The following is a 7,500-nucleotide window of genomic DNA, read 5'->3' as shown; positions in this document are numbered from 1 at the left end:
GTCGCCAATGTTGTCATTTCCCTATGACAAAGCAGTATGGTACATGGAATAATGTCCCGTATCTCACCTTATAGGTGCTAAAAAAAGTATGAGCTTTGCAAAGAAACGAGTATCCCCAGGAAGTCAGAATGGGCAAGTTCTCAAGTTTTTTAAAAGTTCTGTCAAAGGCCACGCGAATCAACACTTTTCTTCGCCTTACCGCGGCCTCTTTGAATCACACCTATTGGCTAGTTCGACAACAACGGCTGTACAAGACCCAGAAGTCAGATCCACCGAACTTCAGTTGCAACTCCACTTCACTTTTAAGGCAGGATCCCGCTTTGAGAAATCCTCTGCCTCTATAGGTCAAGCAAAGATGATTTGGCAAAAATCTATTGTTCTGAAGACTCAGCCACCATAGCATGGGGTTCCAATCAACCGTCGGTGATTAATTCAAAAAAAGGCAAACCGGCGCATACAGAAAGAAAGTCTTTCTTTTTTAGACGGGGATTTCAGAATCAGTTAAGGGAGGGCGACTCGAAGCAAGTGGCACCACTATCTGTCCAGCCAGGGTCAAACCGCTGCATAAATCTACACTCCCCGGAATCTGAGGAGAGAGCCGCGCGCTACAAAATGTGCGAAGTTCTTGATGGTGGTATCTGTCTGCTTGACCGGAAGTACCGCTATTTTGGGAAGAAAGAACGAAATATGCCCATCATTCTGATCGCGCAGGAGTTGCTTTTAGGTTTGAAGAAGAGGGGTCCCTTACAAGACAAGACCGGTTCATGTGAATCCTATTTCAAATCCAGAAGGAAAACGGAACTGCTGGTCGTCTTGCAGCGACTTTATGGGGGTGCATGAAGCGTCGCCTGGCTCAAGTTTTTGGTGATGGGAGCATTCCGGAGCTCAGCCACAACCCTCAAATGGTTTTTGTGAATTCGAATTGTGAGTCTTTGCGTTTATGCTCTTGGGAAAGTGAGGATCCCCTTTCCTCCTCTAATCTCGAACAATTCCTATCTCTATTAGTCGATGCAGCGGATTCCCCGATCAATTCGATTCCTAGCTATTAGCAAATGGGGCAGGTACTACGAGTCGGATACTAAGAGGGAAGCTACTACTAACAATGACTACCTAAAATGAAATGCTTACTGAGGCAGAGCCGGTGTTGATTCATCAAGCACCGATGTGTAATATGCAATTCTTACATATGAGATTTTCAAAGAAAAGAGTGGAGCAAGAAATCCGCGTGTCTTGTTGATGCTTTGAGGAAAGAGCTTTCTTTCGGTCCTATACCTTTGGTCAATAAGAATGACGTCCTTGGTATCAACAGAATTGGCAAACTTGATGCCGCGCATTGACTTCTATTTATCTCGACGCTTTGCTTGCCAACCCAGGAGCAGGAGCTATCTATGTAAACACGGGCTCATGGTTCCAAAAACACTTCCACAAGCTGTTGACAGCGACGGTAACGAAGGAATAGCCTCACCAGGCACCTTCTAAATAAGTTCATTCACTCACTTCAGCCGCATCTGCATAAGAGCTACCTCGATCCTAACAAGTTGCTCTGTGTGGGAATCTTTGAAAATGAGCTACCAAGGCACTCCTTCATCTATACCGCGTAGTGAAAATGACAGAAAGTAGATCACTAGTAGCTCAGAGAAGCCGGCTTCCCTATCAGGTATCTCGAGCCTAAATTCTCTATCTTATTCTTCAGGATCTCCTTCTCTGTGAAGATACAAGGCCCGCAAGGCTGGCTAGAAGTCTCGTCTCAATTGTTCTAGAAGCTGTTCCATGTAGAAGCAAAATCAGAAGTCCATTTCCTAGTTCCGATATGAGTTGAATCACCAATAGTAAAGAAGCAACTAGGTACGTAGAGAAGCAAGCTTAACTTTTCTATTTCCATCTTGTTTTTCTAGTCCACTGAACACTTTCCCACACTCGGCTAAAACGAAAACCATCTTGCTCATTCAGCTCTGTAATTGAGGATAAGACAGCAGAGTTATTTCTGGCTTGGGAGACAGTAGATCACATTTCCTGACCCTTACTCATGACACACTATATTATAGTATTATAGCTTCGGCTTTGTTCCCATCCACTTCATTTTTACTTTGAGGAGGCGACATCCGCCCTTTCCGTCTTATCCCCCGGGCGCGTAATAGCTCAAAAGGCTTTAGGCGCGGAAGAGGAGTCTTTTGGTCAAACGCCCTTAATGAGAAAAGAAGAAAACTGCTATTGGTTGCGACTCGAATCAGTAGGCATGCGTTTCGCACTGATAGCTATAGAATCACTTGATGAACTACTCTGGCAAGGGTTTGAGGACTTCGATCTAGAGAAAGACATTCTTCGACTTGCGTGTGTTATTAATATAGCTTCTCTCCTCAAGCCAGGAAAAAAGTCAAAGCGGTCAAAGAGTTCAAAACGACCAACGACCGATCTATTTTCAACCACGGGCTCATGGACTTTCTCTTTCACTTCCGCCTCCGTTTTGTTAAACAAGGAAGATTCTTGGGATGGTCGTCAAAGAGGTTCTTTTTATTGGTTCTTAGGCTTTCTTTCGTTCTTTCCTCCTTTCATATTGACTTATATAGAAAGAATTCGAATCCATGACTGAAACGCAAGTGAACAGAGCCTTTTGAGCTTAGGTTCTTTGAGGTGATGTGAAGGATAGCATGAATCTGTATTTTCTCGATATTGTGTCAGTTTTCCGTGTACCTGCCTTGGTAACAGAATGACTATAGGTAAAACCAGTACTTCATTCTCATTAATAGGGCTGCTCGCGGCCTAGAGATCAAGTGACCTTGGCAACCTGTACACCAGTTCATGTAGAACCCCGTTCTTCTCTGCTGAAGAGGAAAGCAGAGAAGAACGGGTGGATGAAAATGATGATGAAATTGTTGAAGATCATGGTGCTAGCTATGATGCTGGGATGGGAGGTGATTCATGAAATCGTGCTTCAAACCTCTGAGATAGGAATCCGAGAGATGGAGTCCTTCCCCGTCGGTCTAGCCAAATCTCTTCTCTTCTATGGCTATGATCGTGACCTTGTTGGTCTGTTCACGCCATCTTACGGGGGATTTCCTATCTTTGGCTCAATCGGCTGTTTTCCCTTCTTAGTAGAGGCCTACGAATCGCAATCAAGAGGTGAGGGTGGATCAAACTCTTCATGGCTCTCTTCCTGTAATCCTGATCTTCATCTGTTCACCCGGTCACGTAAGCCAAGCATAGGAGCAAGACTCAATGAGCCTCGACTAATAGAAAGAGGCATTCTTCGCACCATCCGCTTGATCCGCTATTTCATATTTAGCGACACCTGCCGCATGAACTACTAGCTCTTAGGGAAATGTAGGAGCATCTTCCCCGTTCAGGTGAGGCAGATACAAAGATGAAGGGTTGACGGATGGGTGAACAAACCCGCAAGAGTTACATGGTTACTAAGGGGTTAGGCAATCTCCGATTGAGATCATCGATTCTAAGGATAGGAGCCGAACGGCTTTCAAGCCGACATACCCAGCTAGCTACTTAGGTACCACAGTGAATTGATTGGTGAACCTTTTATTCTGAGCTTGCATATCTTTACGAAAATGCTTATGATTATAGTACATAACCGAAACTCTCTCATTCTCATTTCATTTGAGCTTTCTGCTAGGCGCCTTATTAACAACGAAGAAGCTAGAAATTCCGTATGGATACGGGAAGCAAATAGTGGTTCGCCAAGGCTTTCAGAAAGTTCCTTATCCCCGCCTGCCTGGAAAAGGCAAGGTCAATGGTTTCCAGACTGGCTATAAGAAAGACTCATTCATCAAAGGATCAAAGAAAAGCGGTAGCCACTATCGAGCCAGATTGCGGCTGATGACTTTCTTAGATTGTAGTATAGTGGTTTTAGAAGTGCGCTCTCCTTGATTAAGGGCGATGAGATCGAACAAAGGTATCACCCACCCGGCACTTCATTCAAATAGTAAAAAACTACAGATACTGCAGTGCAGGAGCAGCAATCGATTCGGCATCCGAACGCGACTACGCAAGGCTGTCTTTCACCTCTTTTTCTGAACGAGTTATAGACAAAAGGAATAGGTCTGAGCCACTTGATGGAACCGCTAACGGAGTTTCAAACTATGAGCAGAGGACAACTAATGAACTTACGGACTACCCGCGCTACCCGAACTCCTTCAAAGGTAGATCGACAGCAGACCGAGCTGACAGAGCTGCTGGGGCACCCCCGGATGCAAAAAGATGAATCACACAACGATGCTGAATACCGATATCGCGGGGCTACGCAGAAGAAGTCTATTATTTCTCATTTTAGGTAGCAAGACTCTATCAAAAATGCCCGGACTGGTACCAAGTCAAACCGCCGGGGCGGGACGCTCGCCAGAATATATATTATTTCACATTGGACAACAAGAGGAATCAACCAAAAAAATAGACCTTGTTTTGGGGAAACCTCCTCCCGGCGTGAGGAGACACTCAAGCTAAGAGGCATGGGACACAGCGGAAGAAAATGGTGTTCTCACAAGAAGTTACAGTTGGAGCCTCTTCTTTCATGTCCTAGTCATAATACCTGCCCAAGTCAAGGCAAGCTCTGAACTGGCATCACTGAAATGCTTGGTTGGAGTCAGAGTCGGACTCCCTTCATCTTCGTAACCCCTCACTATGTTTGAATTCCAGGGCTTTCTGCCCGCCTAAAGAAGGTTCAAGGTTCTTTGCATCTACTCTTGAAGGTTAGCATTTATGGTAAAGAGGCACTGGAGCAGGCAGAGAATGAGCCGCAGGCACACAAAGTCGAGAAGGGCACTGGGCAGATCGAGAAAGAGAGAAAGGAGGAAACCTCAGAACAAGGCTAATAAAGCTACAGGTTCATAAGCTCCCGGTTAATCCGCCTAGGTTCATCCAAAGGGTAAGAAGCTAGTTCCTCCCCCCAAAAGTTAAATTCTTCAGATACCTAGCTCCTGGTCGAACCTTCTGCCCGAGTTCAGTAGATGTTGCTGAAATGGGTGGTTTCCTTAGTCCAAAACAACGTTCTCGGCCGTTCACGTGTGATTCCCCATTTTTTCGTCCCTCCGCTGTTTATCAAACATCTCTACAGCAATTGATACAAAACCATTATTTCACTCCAGAGTTGACACCACTCAAACATCAATATGACTGAACACGGCTCATCTGTTTCCTTCAGTAAGAATGGATGTCGCTATAAGGGAAGCGGATTTTGATCAAACTAACTTCAATGATCATAGGCTCAAGGAAGTGAGAAGCTAGGCGAAAGAAGAGATCCAACTATGAATTCCCCCTCATCCAGCAAAACTAGTTGCTTCTGATCGTTTCACTCAAACACCTATGTAGCTTATCACAAGCCCTATCATCTACCAGCTGAGGAAGAAGTGATGCGATGACTGGTAGAAGGAATTGCTTAGTAGAGGTTGCCTTTGTTTTCCTCAGGGTGAAGCCCGACCCTTATCCTAATAAGGTTAACCAATCCATTCACTGGGGAAGAAGAGGTTTTGCTTTAGGGAGAGAAGCGGTGGAGTTAGAAACAAGGTTAGGAGCAACTTTCTCTCCCGCTGTTGATGGATTACCTCTCGTTCGATCTAAGTCTCCTCAGTGCAGTCGACTGTTAGTCGAGCTGCCCGATTGACAATTTGATACCTAGAGCGCCGCCTCACTGCACACTGTCTATATAGGGATTTCCGAATGAGTTTCAAATGACTGACTAGCGCTACCGTACTTTCTCGGAGCAACTGCCACCCCTGCTATTAGATGATCGGCGGATACGCCTCAAAGGAAAGCTTTCTTCTAACTGTCAGCCTTGGTCTTCTCTTCTTCGTTCAGTACAGAAAGAAGTTGAAGCGCGTGGAGTAGGGTGCTGATGAAGAAGCAGATCAGGGGCCTATGCTCTCAACAAAAGTCAAGCGAAGAGCTAAGAAGTCTACGAGCTACAGCAAACATGTTGAACCTTGTTTTTCTCCCTTTTCTTGCCAGAGAGTCGTTTTCTTGCTTGCTTGTTGTGAGCTAACAGTTGTCCGATAAGCATTCATTATCGCTCAGCGATTCAGCTAAATCGGTTCGACCTGATGTACTGTACACTTCTGTTGAGTAAGGGAAGCTTGGCTTTCCTCTACCTCATCCTCTTCTTCCTATAACAATGGTTGGGGAGCTCTCCTTTCATCCAAGTGGAAGTTTCGCATCATGAAAGTCTCATCCCTCGCCTAAAGCCTTATTGGCCTATTACAGAGCGTAATAGCTCGCTGGTTTAGCTCCACGGGCTCGAAAGCAAGTTCAAGAGCTCCTGCCTTCAGCCTCGTCCGTTACGCGATATATGCCATTCCTTGTCTAATCTCATTATAGCATCCGAAGCATCTACAGAAAGATAAGAAAGAAGAAGTGTTTGTTCCGTTCAGTTTCTTCGTCGTTGAAATGTTAAGAAAAGACCCCGCATTGCACTATAGTTGCATGCAGGCATTTGACGTGAAATGCTCTTTGTGGAATGTTTGGATTTTGTAATCGCTTGTAATCGCTTAGAGTAAGATGCATGTAATGATGTTCCGTTCTTTCATGATTTCATAATAGCTTAATAAAGAAGCATTCGTTTCTTGGTTTCAGAATTTCCTGAACCATTTTAGAACCTTCCTCTGGCACTGCTAGTGAATCAGACCCATTTCTTGTACGAGCTCTTTCTTTGTGTCGTAACGTGTGGAACTTCCTTTCGTCCTCATCCTCTTTATAGCGACATCATGATCACTTCGTTTCGCCTATGATCCGTGAAGTCTGTTGTTGGGAAGGAAAAGCATAGTAAAGGCGTGGGGTGGCACTATCATGCTCTCGTTTGGTGTCGTAACGATATTAGAGCTCCGACCGTTCAAAATGTAAGGGACGCGTTTAGGTAATATCCGGGGCGTCAATGTTATATTAAAACTAGACCGCAGAGTTTGGGGTCTTTCCTATCCTATACCATTAAGGAAGACAGGAAGGCCCTGGTATGGGGCGCGCTTACACTCGCTCAAGTTGTGGAGATCGCTGAAAGATTCAAGTCGAAGAGGAAGATGCCCCCCTTCTTGGTACGCCCCTCTATGAGCACCTCCCACGTACGAATCCCCCTATAGATTTCTCGCCTAGCATTGTTTTTCCCCATCTTCTTCTCTATGCCCCAGAGTTTCTCCTTGTACAGGCGAATTCCTTACGTACACTACAATTGACTTAGGGGGTTCGTACTCTCGCCTGGGAGCTCCCCCCTTCTCGTAGCTCACTTTCCCTGTCCACATATCCTTTCACAGTTCCTTAGGAGTGGAAGTCCAGTGTAAATTCGTATGATCCTACATCCAAACACTATCTCCGCTATCATCCCTGCCCGAGAGTGAACTATCAAACTATACTGACTATCCAGCTTCCCGACCTGCCTAGCTTACCTGTAAATCTAGCTCTGCCAGAACTTACGTTAGAGAATCGAGTGAATGCTGAATTCGTGCACCTGCCGGTGGAACGCTACTAGAAACTTCAGGACCAGTGGTCAAACCCCATCCCTCCCTCTAT

At 45.4% G+C, this 7,500-nt stretch overlaps 1 pseudogene; it reads left to right on the top strand.

The window, feature by feature from the left end:
• The first annotated feature begins 5,154 nt into the window (after positions 1 to 5,154).
• LOC132292473 (uncharacterized mitochondrial protein AtMg00530-like) overlaps positions 5,155 to 7,500 on the top strand; it is an 8,159-nt pseudogene continuing 5,813 nt past the window's right edge.

This window comes from Cornus florida, unplaced genomic scaffold (assembly GCF_030987335.1).
Source record: "Cornus florida cultivar Cherokee Brave unplaced genomic scaffold, ASM3098733v1 CherokeeBrave_3.0.0_Hap2_scaffold_70, whole genome shotgun sequence".
NCBI classification, from domain to species: domain Eukaryota; kingdom Viridiplantae; phylum Streptophyta; class Magnoliopsida; order Cornales; family Cornaceae; genus Cornus; species Cornus florida.
This window is presented reverse-complemented; position numbering and strand designations above follow the sequence as displayed.